This window comes from Salvelinus fontinalis, chromosome 3, assembly GCF_029448725.1.
Source record: "Salvelinus fontinalis isolate EN_2023a chromosome 3, ASM2944872v1, whole genome shotgun sequence".
In the NCBI taxonomy this organism is placed as follows: Eukaryota; Metazoa; Chordata; class Actinopteri; order Salmoniformes; family Salmonidae; genus Salvelinus; species Salvelinus fontinalis.
Genome location: NC_074667.1, coordinates 29,916,731 through 29,933,196, shown reverse-complemented (window position 1 = coordinate 29,933,196; position 16,466 = coordinate 29,916,731). Strand labels below are relative to the sequence as shown.

Sequence of the window (16,466 nt, the reverse complement as noted above, 5' to 3'; positions counted from 1 at the left end):
AATATGAACTAGACATCCCCCCCATAGATGACATTCTTCCAAGACCTCGTGGCGCAACGGTAGCGCGTCTGACTCTAGATCAGAAGGTTGCGTGTTCAAATCACGTCATGGTCAGAATTTTGATGTGTGCAATCTCTGCCTTTACACAGCGAAGTCAATGAATCAGCACAAGTACCAATGTGGCTTTACAGTTCAAATGTTGCTAAACAACGACCAATCCGATGATGCTTTAGATGACAGTCGTCTCTCACAAAAGCATGGCACACTGCAAATTCCTATATCAGATGATGCTGTGTGATTGACAGACTTAAATCAGTCTTCAAACAGGGAGTTTAAACCTGGAGGTTCAGATTAAAAATCCTAAAGTTTTCAGACTAAGCTGTTTTGGCTATGGGATTGTATTGTCCACACGTGAACATGTCATGGAAAGTGACAGAAATTGCAATTATAGAAAGACTTGCTTCTGAAGGAAGGTGAATATTAAAAGTACGCCTGAACAGTGACTTGAACCCTGGACCCTCAGATTAAAAGTCTGATGCTCTACCGACTGAGCTATCCGGGCTCTGCATGTAACTGTTTTCATACACCTAACCTGCCGGGCAGATGCATGTCAGATCGTACATTTCCCCAGAGACACAGGCCTTCATTCCAATTGATACAGTCAACGAAATCTGAACTAGGCATCCCCCCCATAGATGAGTTTCTTCCAAGACCTCGTGGCGCAACGGTAGCGCGTCTGACTCCAGATCAGAAGGTTGCGTGTTCAAATCACGTCGTGGTCAGAATTTTGATGTGTGCAATCGCTGCCTTTACACAGCGAAGTCAATGAATCAGCACAAGTACCAATGTGGCTTTACAGTTCAAATGTTGCTAAACAACGACCAATCCGATGATGCTTTAGATGACAGTCGTCTCTCACAAAAGCATGGCACACTGCAAATTCCTATATCAGATGATGCTGTGTGATTGACAGACTTAAATCAGTCTTCAAACAGGGAGTTTAAACCTGGAGGTTCAGATTAAAAATCCTAAAGTTTTCAGACTAAGCTGTTTTGGCTATGGGATTGAATTGTCCACACGTGAACATGTCATGGAAAGTGACAGAAATTGCAATTATAGAAAGACTTGCTTCTGAAGGAAGGTGAATATTAAAAGGACGCCTGAACAGGGACTTGAACCCTGGACCATCAGATTAAAAGTTTGATGCTCTACCGACTGAGCTATCCGGGCTCTGCATGTAACTGTTTTCATACACCTAACCTGCCGGGCAGATGCATGTCAGATCGTACATTTCCCCAGAGACACAGGCCTTCATTCCAATTGATACAGTCAACGAAATATGAACTAGACATCCCCCCCATAGATGACATTCTTCCAAGACCTCGTGGCGCAACGGTAGCGCGTCTGACTCTAGATCAGAAGGTTGCGTGTTCAAATCACGTCATGGTCAGAATTTTGATGTGTGCAATCTCTGCCTTTACACAGCGAAGTCAATGAATCAGCACAAGTACCAATGTGGCTTTACAGTTCAAATGTTGCTAAACAACGACCAATCCGATGATGCTTTAGATGACAGTCGTCTCTCACAAAAGCATGGCACACTGCAAATTCCTATATCAGATGATGCTGTGTGATTGACAGACTTAAATCAGTCTTCAAACAGGGAGTTTAAACCTGGAGGTTCAGATTAAAAATCCTAAAGTTTTCAGACTAAGCTGTTTTGGCTATGGGATTGTATTGTCCACACGTGAACATGTCATGGAAAGTGACAGAAATTGCAATTATAGAAAGACTTGCTTCTGAAGGAAGGTGAATATTAAAAGTACGCCTGAACAGTGACTTGAACCCTGGACCCTCAGATTAAAAGTCTGATGCTCTACCGACTGAGCTATCCGGGCTCTGCATGTAACTGTTTTCATACACCTAACCTGCCGGGCAGATGCATGTCAGATCGTACATTTCCCCAGAGACACAGGCCTTCATTCCAATTGATACAGTCAACGAAATCTGAACTAGGCATCCCCCCCATAGATGAGTTTCTTCCAAGACCTCGTGGCGCAACGGTAGCGCGTCTGACTCCAGATCAGAAGGTTGCGTGTTCAAATCACGTCGTGGTCAGAATTTTGATGTGTGCAATCGCTGCCTTTACACAGCGAAGTCAATGAATCAGCACAAGTACCAATGTGGCTTTACAGTTCAAATGTTGCTAAACAACGACCAATCCGATGATGCTTTAGATGACAGTCGTCTCTCACAAAAGCATGGCACACTGCAAATTCCTATATCAGATGATGCTGTGTGATTGACAGACTTAAATCAGTCTTCAAACAGGGAGTTTAAACCTGGAGGTTCAGATTAAAAATCCTAAAGTTTTCAGACTAAGCTGTTTCGGCTATGGGATTGAATTGTCCACACGTGAACATGTCATGGAAAGTGACAGAAATTGCAATTATAGAAAGACTTGCTTCTGAAGGAAGGTGAATATTAAAAGGACGCCTGAACAGGGACTTGAACCCTGGACCATCAGATTAAAAGTTTGATGCTCTACCGACTGAGCTATCCGGGCTCTGCATGTGACTGTTTTCATACACCTAACCTGCTGGTCAGATGCATGTCAGATCGTACATTTCCCCAGAGACACAGGCCTTCATTCCAATTGATACAGTCAACGAAATCTGAACTAGGCATCCCCCCCATTGATGAGTTTCTTCCAAGACCTCGTGGCGCAACGGTAGCGCGTCTGACTCCAGATCAGAAGGTTGCGTGTTCAAATCACGTCGTGGCCAGAATTTTGATGTGTGCAATCGCTGCCTTTACACAGCGAAGTCAATGAATCAGCACAAGTACCAATGTGGCTTTACAGTTCAAATGTTGCTAAACAACGACCAATCCGATGATGCTTTAGATGACAGTCGTCTCTCACAGAAGCATGGCACACTGCAAATTCCTATATCAGATGATGCTATGTGATTGACAGACTTAAATCAGTCTTCAAACAGGGAGTTTAAACCTGGAGGTTCAGATTAAAAATCCTAAAGTTTTCAGACTAAGCTGTTTTGGCTATGGGATTGTATTGTCCACACGTGAACATGTCATGGAAAGTGACAGAAATTGCAATTATAGAAAGACTTGCTTCTGAAGGAAGGTGAATATTAAATTTACGCCTGAACAGTGACTTGAACCCTGGACCCTCAGATTAAAAGTCTGATGCTCTACCGACTGAGCTATCCGGGCTCTGCATGTAACTGTTTTCATACACCTAACCTGCCGGGCAGATGCATGTCAGATCGTACATTTCCCCAGAGACACAGGCCTTCATTCCAATTGATACAGTCAACGAAATCTGAACTAGGCATCCCCCCCATAGATGAGTTTCTTCCAAGACCTCGTGGCGCAACGGTAGCGCGTCTGACTCCAGATAAGAAGGTTGCTTGTTCAAATCACGTCGTGGTCAGAATTTTGATGTGTGCAATCGCTGCCTTTACACAGCGAAGTCAATGAATCAGCACAAGTACCAATGTGGCTTTACAGTTCAAATGTTGCTAAACAACGACCAATCCGATGATGCTTTAGATGACAGTCGTCTCTCACAAAAGCATGGCACACTGCAAATTCCTATATCAGATGATGCTATGTGATTGACAGACTTAAATCAGTGAGTTTAAACCTGGAGGTTCAGATTAAAAATCCTAAAGTTTTCAGACTAAGCTGTTTTGGCTATGGGATTGTATTGTCCACACGTGAACATGTCATGGAAAGTGACAGAAATTGCAATTATAGAAAGACTTGCTTCTGAAGGAAGGTGAATATTAAAAGGACGCCTGAACAGGGACTTGAACCCTGGACCCTCAGATTAAAAGTCTGATTCTCTACCGACTGAGCTACCCGGGCTCTGCATGTGACTGTTTTCATACACCGAACCTGACGGGCAGATGCATGTCAGATCGTACATTTCCCCAGAGACACAGGCCTTCATTCCAATTGATACAGTCAACGAAATCTGAACTAGGCATCCCCCCCATAGATGACTTTCTTCAAAGACCTCGTGGCGCAACGGTAGCGCGTCTGACTCCAGATCAGAAGGTTGCGTGTTCAAATCACGTCGTGGTCAGAATTTTGATGTGTGCAATCGCTGCCTTTACACAGCGAAGTCAATGAATCAGCACAAGTACCAATGTGGCTTTACAGTTCAAATGTTGCTAAACAACGACCAATCCGATGATGCTTTAGATGACAGTCGTCTCTCACAAAAGCATGGCACACTGCAAATTCCTATATCAGATGATGCTATGTGATTGACAGACTTAAATCAGTCTTCAAACAGGGAGTTTAAACCTGGAGGTTCAGATTAAAAATCCTAAAGTTTTCAGACTAAGCTGTTTTGGCTATGGGATTGTATTGTCCACACGTGAACATGTCATGGAAAGTGACAGAAATTGCAATTATAGAAAGACTTGCTTCTGAAGGAAGGTGAATATTAAATTTACGCCTGAACAGTGACTTGAACCCTGGACCCTCAGATTAAAAGTCTGATGCTCTACCGACTGAGCTATCCGGGCTCTGCATGTAACTGTTTTCATACACCTAACCTGCCGGGCAGATGCATGTCAGATCGTACATTTCCCCAGAGACACAGGCCTTCATTCCAATTGATACAGTCAACGAAATCTGAACTAGGCATCCCCCCCATAGATGAGTTTCTTCCAAGACCTCGTGGCGCAACGGTAGCGCGTCTGACTCCAGATAAGAAGGTTGCGTGTTCAAATCACGTCGTGGTCAGAATTTTGATGTGTGCAATCGCTGCCTTTACACAGCGAAGTCAATGAATCAGCACAAGTACCAATGTGGCTTTACAGTTCAAATGTTGCTAAACAACGACCAATCCGATGATGCTTTAGATGACAGTCGTCTCTCACAAAAGCATGACACACTGCAAATTCCTATATCAGATGATGCTATGTGATTGACAGACTTAAATCAGTGAGTTTAAACCTGGAGGTTCAGATTAAAAATCCTAAAGTTTTCAGACTAAGCTGTTTTGGCTATGGGATTGTATTGTCCACACGTGAACATGTCATGGAAAGTGACAGAAATTGCAATTATAGAAAGACTTGCTTCTGAAGGAAGGTGAATATTAAAAGGACGCCTGAACAGGGACTTGAACCCTGGACCCTCAGATTAAAAGTCTGATTCTCTACCGACTGAGCTATCCGGGCTCTGCATGTGACTGTTTTCATACACCGAACCTGACGGGCAGATGCATGTCAGATCGTACATTTCCCCAGAGACACAGGCCTTCATTCCAATTGATACAGTCAACGAAATCTGAACTAGGCATCCCCCCCATAGATGACTTTCTTCAAAGACCTCGTGGCGCAACGGTAGCGCGTCTGACTCCAGATCAGAAGGTTGCGTGTTCAAATCACGTCGTGGTCAGAATTTTGATGTGTGCAATCGCTGCCTTTACACAGCGAAGTCAATGAATCAGCACAAGTACCAATGTGGCTTTACAGTTCAAATGTTGCTAAACAACGACCAATCCGATGATGCTTTAGATGACAGTCGTCTCTCACAAAAGCATGGCACACTGCAAATTCCTATATCAGATGATGCTATGTGATTGACAGACTTAAATCAGTCTTCAAACAGGGAGTTTAAACCTGGAGGTTCAGATTAAAAATCCTAAAGTTTTCAGACTAAGCTGTTTTGGCTATGGGATTGTATTGTCCACACGTGAACATGTCATGGAAAGTGACAGAAATTGCAATTATAGAAAGACTTGCTTCTGAAGGAAGTTGAATATTAAAAGGACGCCTGAACAGGGACTTGAACCCTGGACCCTCAGATTAAAAGTCTGATGCTCTACCGACTGAGCTATCCGGGCTCTGCATGTGACTGTTTTCATACACCGAACCTGACGGGCAGATGCATGTCAGATCGTACATTTCCCCAGAGACACAGGCCTTCATTCCAATTGATACAGTCAACGAAATCTGAACTAGGCGTCCCCCCCACAGATGAGATTCTTCCAAGACCTTGTGGCGCAACGGTAGCGCGTCTGACTCCAGATCAGAAAGTTTCGTGTTCAAATCACGTCGTGGTCAGAATTTTGATGTGTGCAATCTCTGCCTTTACACAGCGAAGTCAATGAATCAGCACAAGTACCAATGTGGCTTTACAGTTCAAATGTTGCTAAACAACGACCAATCCGATGATGCTTTAGATGACAGTCGTCTTTCACAAAAGCATGGCACACTGCAAATTCCTATATCAGATGATGCTGTGTGATTGACAGACTTAAATCAGTCTTCAAACAGGGAGTTTAAACCTGGAGGTTCAGATTAAAATTCCTAAAGTTTTCAGACTAAGCTGTTTTGGCTATGGGATTGTATTGTCCACACGTGAACATGTCATGGAAAGTGACAGAAATTGCAATTATAGAAAGACTTGCTTCTGAAGGAAGGTGAATATTAAAAGGACGACTGAACAGGGACTTGAACCCTGGACCCTCAGATTAAAAGTCTGATGCTCTACCGACTGAGCTATCCGGGCTTTGCATGTAACTGTTTTCATACACCTAACCTGCCGGGCAGATGCATGTCAGATCGAACATTTCCCCAGAGACACAGGCCTTCATTCCAATTGATACAGTCAACGAAATCTGAAATTGGCATCCCCCCCATAGATGAGTTTCTTCCAAGACCTCGTGGTGCAACGGTAGCGCGTCTAACTCCAGATCAGAAGGTTGCGTGTTCAAATCACGTCGTGGTCAGAATTTTGATGTGTGCAATCGCTGCCTTTACACAGCGAAGTCAATGAATCAGCACAAGTACCAATGTGGCTTTACAGTTCAAATGTTGCTAAACAACGACCAATCCGATGATGCTTTAGATGACAGTCGTCTCTCACAAAAGCATGGCACACTGCAAATTCCTATATCAGATGATGCTGTGTGATTGACAGACTTAAATCAGTCTTCAAACAGGGAGTTTAAACCTGGAAATTCAAATTAAAAATCCTAAAGTTTTCAGACTAAGCTCTTTTGGCTATGGGATTGTATTTTCCACACGTGAACATGTCATGGAAAGTGACAGAAATTGCAATTATAGAAAGACTTGCTTCTGAAGGAAGGTGAATATTAAAAGTACGCCTGAACAGGGACTTGAACCATGGACCCTCAGATTAAAAGTCTGATGCTCTACCGACTGAGCTATCCGGGCTCTGCATGTAACTGTTTTCATACACCTAACCTGCCGGGCAGATGCATGTCAGATCGTACATTTCCCCAGAGACACAGGCCTTCATTCCAATTGATACAGTCAACTAAATCTGAACTAGGCATCCCCCCCATAGATGACTTTCTTCCAAGACCTCGTGGCGCAACGGTAGCGCGTCTGACTCCAGATCAGAAGGTTGCGTGTTCAAATATCGTCGTGGTCAGAATTTTGATGTGTGCAATCGCTGCCTTTACACAGCGAAGTCAATGAATCAGCACAAGTACCAATGTGGCTTTACAGTTCAAATGTTGCTAAACAACGACCAATCCGATCATGCTTTAGATGACAGTCGTCTCTCACAAAAGCATGGCACACTGCAAATTCCTATATCAGATGATGCTGTGTGATTGACAGACTTAAATCAGTCTTCAAACAGGGAGTTTAAACCTGGAGGTTCAGATTAAAATTCCTAAAGTTTTCAGACTAAGCTGTTTTGGCTATGGGATTGTATTGTCCACACGTGAACATGTCATGGAAAGTGACAGAAATTGCAATTATAGAAAGACTTGCTTCTGAAGGAAGGTGAATATTAAAAGGACGCCTGAACAGGGACTTGAACCCTGGACCCTCAGATAAACAGTCTGATGCTCTAGCGACTGAGCTATCCGGGCTTTGCATGTAACTGTTTTCATACACCTAACCTGCCGGGCAGATGCATGTCAGATCGAACATTTCCCCAGAGACACAGGCCTTCATTCCAATTGATACAGTCAACGAAATCTGAAATTGGCATCCCCCCCATAGATGAGTTTCTTCCAAGACCTCGTGGTGCAACGGTAGCGCGTCTAACTCCAGATTAGAAGGTAGCGTGTTCAAATCACGTCGTGGTCAGAATTTTGATGTGTGCAATCGCTGCCTTTACACAGCGAAGTCAATGAATCAGCACAAGTACCAATGTGGCTTTACAGTTCAAATGTTGCTAAACAACGACCAATCCGATCATGCTTTAGATGACAGTCGTCTCTCACAAAAGCATGGCACACTGCAAATTCCTATATCAGATGATGCTGTGTGATTGACAGACTTAAATCAGTCTTCAAACAGGGAGTTTAAACCTGGAGGTTCAGATTAAAAATCCTAAAGTTTTCAGACTAAGCTGTTTTGGCTATGGGATTGTATTGTCCACACGTGAACATGTCATGGAAAGTGACAGAAATTGCAATTATAGAAAGACTTGCTTCTGAAGGAAGGTGAATATTAAAAGTACGCCTGAACAGGGACTTGAACCATGGACCCTCAGATTAAAAGTCTGATGCTCTACCGACTGAGCTATCAGGGCTCTGCATGTAACTGTTTTCATACACCTAACCTGCCGGGCAGATGCATGTCAGATCGTACATTTCCCCAGAGACACAGGCCTTCATTCCAATTGATACAGTCAACGAAATCTGAACTAGGCATCCCCCCCATAGATGACTTTCTTCCAAGACCTCGTGGTGCAACGGTAGCGCGTCTGACTCCAGATCAGAAGGTTGCGTGTTCAAATATCGTCGTGGTCAGAATTTTGATGTGTGCAATCGCTGCCTTTACACAGCGAAGTCAATGAATCAGCACAAGTACCAATGTGGCTTTACAGTTCAAATGTTGCTAAACAACGACCAATCCGATCATGCTTTAGATGACAGTCGTCTCTCACAAAAGCATGGCACACTGCAAATTCCTATATCAGATGATGCTGTGTGATTGACAGACTTAAATCAGTCTTCAAACAGGGAGTTTAAACCTGGAAATTCAAATTAAAAATCCTAAAGTTTTCAGACTAAGCTCTTTTGGCTATGGGATTGTATTTTCCACACGTGAACATGTCATGGAAAGTGACAGAAATTGCAATTATAGAAAGACTTGCTTCTGAAGGAAGGTGAATATTAAAAGTACGCCTGAACAGGGACTTGAACCATGGACCCTCAGATTAAAAGTCTGATGCTCTACCGACTGAGCTATCCGGGCTCTGCATGTAACTGTTTTCATACACCTAACCTGCCGGGCAGATGCATGTCAGATCGTACATTTCCCCAGAGACACAGGCCTTCATTCCAATTGATACAGTCAACGAAATCTGAACTAGGCATCCCCCCCATAGATGACTTTCTTCCAAGACCTCGTGGCGCAACGGTAGCGCGTCTGACTCCAGATCAGAAGGTTGCGTGTTCAAATATCGTCGTGGTCAGAATTTTGATGTGTGCAATCGCTGCCTTTACACAGCGAAGTCAATGAATCAGCACAAGTACCAATGTGGCTTTACAGTTCAAATGTTGCTAAACAACGACCAATCCGATCATGCTTTAGATGACAGTCGTCTCTCACAAAAGCATGGCACACTGCAAATTCCTATATCAGATGATGCTGTGTGATTGACAGACTTAAATCAGTCTTCAAACAGGGAGTTTAAACCTGGAGGTTCAGATTAAAATTCCTAAAGTTTTCAGACTAAGCTGTTTTGGCTATGGGATTGTATTGTCCACACGTGAACATGTCATGGAAAGTGACAGAAATTGCAATTATAGAAAGACTTGCTTCTGAAGGAAGGTGAATATTAAAAGGACGACTGAACAGGGACTTGAACGCTGGACCCTCAGATTAACAGTCTGATGCTCTACCGACTGAGCTATCCGGGCTTTGCATGTAACTGTTTTCATACACCTAACCTGCCGGGCAGATGCATGTCAGATCGAACATTTCCCCAGAGACACAGGCCTTCATTCCAATTGATACAGTCAACGAAATCTGAAATTGGCATCCCCCCCATAGATGAGTTTCTTCCAAGACCTCGTGGTGCAACGGTAGCGCGTCTAACTCCAGATTAGAAGGTAGCGTGTTCACATCACGTCGTGGTCAGAATTTTGATGTGTGCAATCGCTGCCTTTACACAGCGAAGTCAATGAATCAGCACAAGTACCAATGTGGCTTTACAGTTCAAATGTTGCTAAACAACGACCAATCCGATCATGCTTTAGATGACAGTCGTCTCTCACAAAAGCATGGCACACTGCAAATTCCTATATCAGATGATGCTGTGTGATTGACAGACTTAAATCAGTCTTCAAACAGGGAGTTTAAACCTGGAGGTTCAGATTAAAAATCCTAAAGTTTTCAGACTAAGCTGTTTTGGCTATGGGATTGTATTGTCCACACGTGAACATGTCATGGAAAGTGACAGAAATTGCAATTATAGAAAGACTTGCTTCTGAAGGAAGGTGAATATTAAAAGAACGCCTGAACAGGGACTTGAACCCTGGACCCTCAGATTAAAAGTCTGATGCTCTACCGACTGAGCTATCCGGGCTTTGCAAGTAACTGTTTTCATACACTTAACCTGCCGGGCAGATGCATGTCAGATCGAACATTTCCCCAGAGACACAGGCCTTCATTCCAATTGATACAGTCAACGAAATCTGAAATTGGCATCCCCCCCATAGATGAGTTTCTTCCAAGACCTCGTGGTGCAACGGTAGCGCGTCTAACTCCAGATCAGAAGGTTGCGTGTTCAAATCACGTCGTGGTCAGAATTTTGATGTGTGCAATCGCTGCCTTTACACAGCGAAGTCAATGAATCAGCACAAGTACCAATGTGGCTTTACAGTTCAAATGTTGCTAAACAACGACCAATCCGATGATGCTTTAGATGACAGTCGTCTCTCGCAAAAGCATGGCACACTGCAAATTCCTATATCAGATGATGCTGTGTGATTGACAGACTTAAATCAGTCTTCAAACAGGGAGTTTAAACCTGGAAATTCAAATTAAAAATCCTAAAGTTTTCAGACTAAGCTCTTTTGGCTATGGGATTGTATTTTCCACACGTGAACATGTCATGGAAAGTGACAGAAATTGCAATTATAGAAAGACTTGCTTCTGAAGGAAGGTGAATATTAAAAGTACGCCTGAAGAGGGACTTGAACCATGGACCCTCAGATTAAAAGTCTAATGCTCTACCGACTGAGCTATCCGGGCTCTGTATGAAACTGTTTTCATACACCTAACCTGCCGGGCAGATGCATGTCAGATCGTACATTTCCCCAGAGACACAGGCCTTCATTCCAATTGATACAGTCAACGAAATCTGAACTAGGCATCCCCCCCATAGATGACTTTCTCCAAGACCTCGTGGCGCAACGGTAGCGCGTCTGACTCCAGATCAGAAGGTTGCGTGTTCAAATATCGTCGTGGTCAGAATTTTGATGTGTGCAATCGCTGCCTTTACACAGCGAAGTCAATGAATCAGCACAAGTACCAATGTGGCTTTACAGTTCAAATGTTGCTAAACAACGACCAATCCGATCATGCTTTAGATGACAGTCGTCTCTCACAAAAGCATGGCACACTGCAAATTCCTATATCAGATGATGCTGTGTGATTGACAGACTTAAATCAGTCTTCAAACAGGGAGTTTAAACCTGGAGGTTCAGATTAAAAATCCTAAAGTTTTCAGACTAAGCTGTTTTGGCTATGGGATTGTATTGTGCACACGTGAACATGTCATGGAAAGTGACAGAAATTGCAATTATAGAAAGACTTGCTTCTGAATGAAGGTGAATATTAAAAGGACGCCTGAACAGGGACTTGAACCCTGGACCCTCAGATTAAAAGTCTGATGCTCTGCCGACTGAGCTATCCGGGCTCTGCATGTAACTGTTTTCATACACCTAACCTGCCGGGCAGATGCATGTCAGATCGTACATTTCCCCAGAGACACAGGCCTTCATTCCAATTGATACAGTCAACGAAATCTGAACTAGGCATCCCCCCCATAGATGAGTTTCTTCCAAGACCTCGTGGTGCAACGGTAGCGCGTCTAAATCCAGATCAGAAGGTTGCGTGTTCAAATCACGTCGTGGTCAGAATTTTGATGTGTGCAATCGCTGCCTTTACACAGCGAAGTCAATGAATCAGCACAAGTACCAATGTGGCTTTACAGTTCAAATGTTGCTAAACAACGACCAATCCGATGATGCTTTAGATGACAGTCGTCTCTCACAAAAGCATGGCACACTGCAAATTCCTATATCAGATGATGCTGTGTGATTGACAGACTTAAATCAGTCTTCAAACAGGGAGTTAAAACCTGGAAATTCAAATTAAAAATCCTAAAGTTTTCAGACTAAGCTCTTTTGGCTATGGGATTGTATTTTCCACACGTGAACATGTCATGGAAAGTGACAGAAATTGCAATTATAGAAAGACTTGCTTCTGAAGGAAGGTGAATATTAAAAGTACGCCTGAACAGGGACTTGAACCATGGACCCTCAGATTAAAAGTCTGATGCTCTACCGACTGAGCTATCCGGGCTCTGCATGCAACTGTTTTCATACACCTAACCTGCCGGGCAGATGCATGTCAGATCGTACATTTCCCCAGAGACACAGGCCTTCATTCCAATTGATACAGTCAACGAAATCTGAACTAGGCATCCCCCCCATAGATGACTTTCTTCCAAGACCTCGTGGCGCAACGGTAGCGCGTCTGACTCCAGATCAGAAGGTTGCGTGTTCAAATATCGTCGTGGTCAGAATTTTGATGTGTGCAATCGCTGCCTTTACACAGCGAAGTCAATGAATCAGCACAAGTACCAATGTGGCTTTACAGTTCAAATGTTGCTAAACAACGACCAATCCGATCATGCTTTAGATGACAGTCGTCTCTCACAAAAGCATGGCACACTGCAAATTCCTATATCAGATGATGCTGTGTGATTGACAGACTTAAATCAGTCTTCAAACAGGGAGTTTAAACCTGGAGGTTCAGATTAAAAATCCTAAAGTTTTCAGACTAAGCTGTTTTGGCTATGGGATTGTATTGTCCACACGTGAACATGTCATGGAAAGTGACAGAAATTGCAATTATAGAAAGACTTGCTTCTGAAGGAAGGTGAATATTAAAAGCATGCCTGAACAGGGACTTGAACCCTGGACCCTCAGATTAAAAGTCTGATGCTCTACCGACTGAGCTATCCGGGCTTTGCATGTAACTGTTTTCATACACCTAACCTGCCGGGCAGATGCATGTCAGATCGAACATTTCCCCAGAGACACAGGCCTTCATTCCAATTGATACAGTCAACGAAATCTGAAATTGGCATCCCCCCCATAGATGAGTTTCTTCCAAGACCTCGTGGTGCAACGGTAGCGCGTCTAACTCCAGATCAGAAGGTTGCGTGTTCAAATCACGTCGTGGTCAGAATTGTGATGTGTGCAATCGCTGCCTTTACACAGCGAAGTCAATGAATCAGCACAAGTACCAATGTGGCTTTACAGTTCAAATGTTGCTAAACAACGACCAATCCGATGATGCTTTAGATGACAGTCGTCTCTCACAAAAGCATGGCACACTGCAAATTCCTATATCAGATGATGCTGTGTGATTGACAGACTTAAATCAGTCTTCAAACAGGGAGTTTAAACCTGGAAATTCAAATTAAAAATCCTAAAGTTTTCAGACTAAGCTCTTTTGGCTATGGGATTGTATTTTCCACACGTGAACATGTCATGGAAAGTGACAGAAATTGCAATTATAGAAAGACTTGCTTCTGAAGGAAGGTGAATATTAAAAGTACGCCTGAACAGGGACTTGAACCATGGACCCTCAGATTAAAAGTCTGATGCTCTACCGACTGAGCTATCCGGGCTCTGCATGTAACTGTTTTCATACACCTAACCTGCCGGGCAGATGCATGTCAGATCGTACATTTCCCCAGAGACACAGGCCTTCATTCCAATTGATACAGTCAACGAAATCTGAACTAGGCATCCCCCCCATAGATGACTTTCTTCCAAGACCTCGTGGCGCAACGGTAGCGCGTCTGACTCCAGATCAGAAGGTTGCGTGTTCAAATCACGTCGTGGTCAGAATTTTGATGTGTGCAATCGCTGCCTTTACACAGCGAAGTCAATGAATCAGCACAAGTACCAATGTGGCTTTACAGTTCAAATGTTGCTAAACAACGACCAATCCGATCATGCTTTAGATGACAGTCGTCTCTCACAAAAGCATGGCACACTGCAAATTCCTATATCAGATGATGCTGTGTGATTGACAGACTTAAATCAGTCTTCAAACAGGGAGTTTAAACCTGGAGGTTCAGATTAAAAATCCTAAAGTTTTCAGACTAAGCTGTTTTGGCTATGGGATTGTATTGTCCACAAGTGAACATGTCATGGAAAGTGACAGAAATTGCAATTATAGAAAGACTTGCTTCTGAAGGAAGGTGAATATTAAAAGCATGCCTGAACAGGGACTTGAACCCTGGACCCTCAGATTAAAAGTCTGATGCTCTACCGACTGAGCTATCCGGGCTTTGCATGTAACTGTTTTCATACACCTAACCTGCCGGGCAGATGCATGTCAGATCGAACATTTCCCCAGAGACACAGGCCTTCATTCCAATTGATACAGTCAACGAAATCTGAAATTGGCATCCCCCCCATAGATGAGTTTCTTCCAAGACCTCGTGGTGCAACGGTAGCGCGTCTAACTCCAGATCAGAAGGTTGCGTGTTCAAATCACGTCGTGGTCAGAATTGTGATGTGTGCAATCGCTGCCTTTACACAGCGAAGTCAATGAATCAGCACAAGTACCAATGTGGCTTTACAGTTCAAATGTTGCTAAACAACGACCAATCCGATGATGCTTTAGATGACAGTCGTCTCTCACAAAAGCATGGCACACTGCAAATTCCTATATCAGATGATGCTGTGTGATTGACAGACTTAAATCAGTCTTCAAACAGGGAGTTTAAACCTGGAAATTCAAATTAAAAATCCTAAAGTTTTCAGACTAAGCTCTTTTGGCTATGGGATTGTATTTTCCACACGTGAACATGTCATGGAAAGTGACAGAAATTGCAATTATAGAAAGACTTGCTTCTGAAGGAAGGTGAATATTAAAAGTACGCCTGAACAGGGACTTGAACCATGGACCCTCAGATTAAAAGTCTGATGCTCTACCGACTGAGCTATCCGGGCTCTGCATGTAACTGTTTTCATACACCTAACCTGCCGGGCAGATGCATGTCAGATCGTACATTTCCCCAGAGACACAGGCCTTCATTCCAATTGATACAGTCAACGAAATCTGAACTAGGCATCCCCCCCATAGATGACTTTCTTCCAAGACCTCGTGGCGCAACGGTAGCGCGTCTGACTCCAGATCAGAAGGTTGCGTGTTCAAATCACGTCGTGGTCAGAATTTTGATGTGTGCAATCGCTGCCTTTACACAGCGAAGTCAATGAATCAGCACAAGTACCAATGTGGCTTTACAGTTCAAATGTTGCTAAACAACGACCAATCCGATCATGCTTTAGATGACAGTCGTCTCTCACAAAAGCATGGCACACTGCAAATTCCTATATCAGATGATGCTGTGTGATTGACAGACTTAAATCAGTCTTCAAACAGGGAGTTTAAACCTGGAGGTTCAGATTAAAAATCCTAAAGTTTTCAGACTAAGCTGTTTTGGCTATGGGATTGTATTGTCCACAAGTGAACATGTCATGGAAAGTGACAGAAATTGCAATTATAGAAAGACTTGCTTCTGAAGGAAGGTGAATATTAAAAGCATGCCTGAACAGGGACTTGAACCCTGGACCCTCAGATTAAAAGTCTGATGCTCTACCGACTGAGCTATCCGGGCTTTGCATGTAACTGTTTTCATACACCTAACCTGCCGGGCAGATGCATGTCAGATCGAACATTTCCCCAGAGACACAGGCCTTCATTCCAATTGATACAGTCAACGAAATCTGAAATTGGCATCCCCCCCATAGATGAGTTTCTTCCAAGACCTCGTGGTGCAACGGTAGCGCGTCTAACTCCAGATCAGAAGGTTGCGTGTTCAAATCACGTCGTGGTCAGAATTGTGATGTGTGCAATCGCTGCCTTTACACAGCGAAGTCAATGAATCAGCACAAGTACCAATGTGGCTTTACAGTTCAAATGTTGCTAAACAACGACCAATCCGATGATGCTTTAGATGACAGTCGTCTCTCACAAAAGCATGGCACACTGCAAATTCCTATATCAGATGATGCTGTGTGATTGACAGACTTAAATCAGTCTTCAAACAGGGAGTTTAAACCTGGAAATTCAAATTAAAAATCCTAAAGTTTTCAGACTAAGCTCTTTTGGCTATGGGATTGTATTTTCCACACGTGAACATGTCATGGAAAGTGACAGAAATTGCAATTATAGAAAGAC

General features: G+C 43.4%; 16 non-coding genes across 16 annotated transcripts; 6 read left to right on the top strand and 10 right to left on the bottom strand.

Moving 5' to 3' along the window:
- Nucleotides 1-710: 710 nt before the first annotated feature.
- trnaw-cca (transfer RNA tryptophan (anticodon CCA)) lies at nucleotides 711-782 on the top strand. The gene has a single exon. It is a non-coding gene; the product is annotated as a tRNA-Trp (tRNA).
- A 375-nt stretch (nucleotides 783-1,157) lies between these two features.
- trnak-uuu (transfer RNA lysine (anticodon UUU)) lies at nucleotides 1,158-1,230 on the bottom strand. The gene has a single exon. It is a non-coding gene; the product is annotated as a tRNA-Lys (tRNA).
- An 816-nt stretch (nucleotides 1,231-2,046) lies between these two features.
- On the top strand, nucleotides 2,047-2,118 carry trnaw-cca (transfer RNA tryptophan (anticodon CCA)). Its single transcript has one exon. It is a non-coding gene; the product is annotated as a tRNA-Trp (tRNA).
- Nucleotides 2,119-2,493: 375 nt separating this feature from the next.
- On the bottom strand, nucleotides 2,494-2,566 carry trnak-uuu (transfer RNA lysine (anticodon UUU)). Its single transcript has one exon. It is a non-coding gene; the product is annotated as a tRNA-Lys (tRNA).
- Nucleotides 2,567-4,039: 1,473 nt separating this feature from the next.
- Nucleotides 4,040-4,111, top strand: trnaw-cca (transfer RNA tryptophan (anticodon CCA)). The gene has a single exon. It is a non-coding gene; the product is annotated as a tRNA-Trp (tRNA).
- A 1,253-nt stretch (nucleotides 4,112-5,364) lies between these two features.
- On the top strand, nucleotides 5,365-5,436 carry trnaw-cca (transfer RNA tryptophan (anticodon CCA)). The gene has a single exon. It is a non-coding gene; the product is annotated as a tRNA-Trp (tRNA).
- A 375-nt stretch (nucleotides 5,437-5,811) lies between these two features.
- On the bottom strand, nucleotides 5,812-5,884 carry trnak-uuu (transfer RNA lysine (anticodon UUU)). Its single transcript has one exon. It is a non-coding gene; the product is annotated as a tRNA-Lys (tRNA).
- Nucleotides 5,885-7,815: 1,931 nt separating this feature from the next.
- On the bottom strand, nucleotides 7,816-7,888 carry trnan-guu (transfer RNA asparagine (anticodon GUU)). Its single transcript has one exon. It is a non-coding gene; the product is annotated as a tRNA-Asn (tRNA).
- Nucleotides 7,889-9,819: 1,931 nt separating this feature from the next.
- On the bottom strand, nucleotides 9,820-9,892 carry trnan-guu (transfer RNA asparagine (anticodon GUU)). The gene has a single exon. It is a non-coding gene; the product is annotated as a tRNA-Asn (tRNA).
- A 595-nt stretch (nucleotides 9,893-10,487) lies between these two features.
- trnak-uuu (transfer RNA lysine (anticodon UUU)) lies at nucleotides 10,488-10,560 on the bottom strand. The gene has a single exon. It is a non-coding gene; the product is annotated as a tRNA-Lys (tRNA).
- A 1,262-nt stretch (nucleotides 10,561-11,822) lies between these two features.
- trnak-uuu (transfer RNA lysine (anticodon UUU)) lies at nucleotides 11,823-11,895 on the bottom strand. Its single transcript has one exon. It is a non-coding gene; the product is annotated as a tRNA-Lys (tRNA).
- Nucleotides 11,896-13,158: 1,263 nt separating this feature from the next.
- trnak-uuu (transfer RNA lysine (anticodon UUU)) lies at nucleotides 13,159-13,231 on the bottom strand. The gene has a single exon. It is a non-coding gene; the product is annotated as a tRNA-Lys (tRNA).
- An 816-nt stretch (nucleotides 13,232-14,047) lies between these two features.
- Nucleotides 14,048-14,119, top strand: trnaw-cca (transfer RNA tryptophan (anticodon CCA)). The gene has a single exon. It is a non-coding gene; the product is annotated as a tRNA-Trp (tRNA).
- A 375-nt stretch (nucleotides 14,120-14,494) lies between these two features.
- trnak-uuu (transfer RNA lysine (anticodon UUU)) lies at nucleotides 14,495-14,567 on the bottom strand. The gene has a single exon. It is a non-coding gene; the product is annotated as a tRNA-Lys (tRNA).
- Nucleotides 14,568-15,383: 816 nt separating this feature from the next.
- trnaw-cca (transfer RNA tryptophan (anticodon CCA)) lies at nucleotides 15,384-15,455 on the top strand. Its single transcript has one exon. It is a non-coding gene; the product is annotated as a tRNA-Trp (tRNA).
- Nucleotides 15,456-15,830: 375 nt separating this feature from the next.
- trnak-uuu (transfer RNA lysine (anticodon UUU)) lies at nucleotides 15,831-15,903 on the bottom strand. Its single transcript has one exon. It is a non-coding gene; the product is annotated as a tRNA-Lys (tRNA).
- Nucleotides 15,904-16,466: the final 563 nt, after the last annotated feature.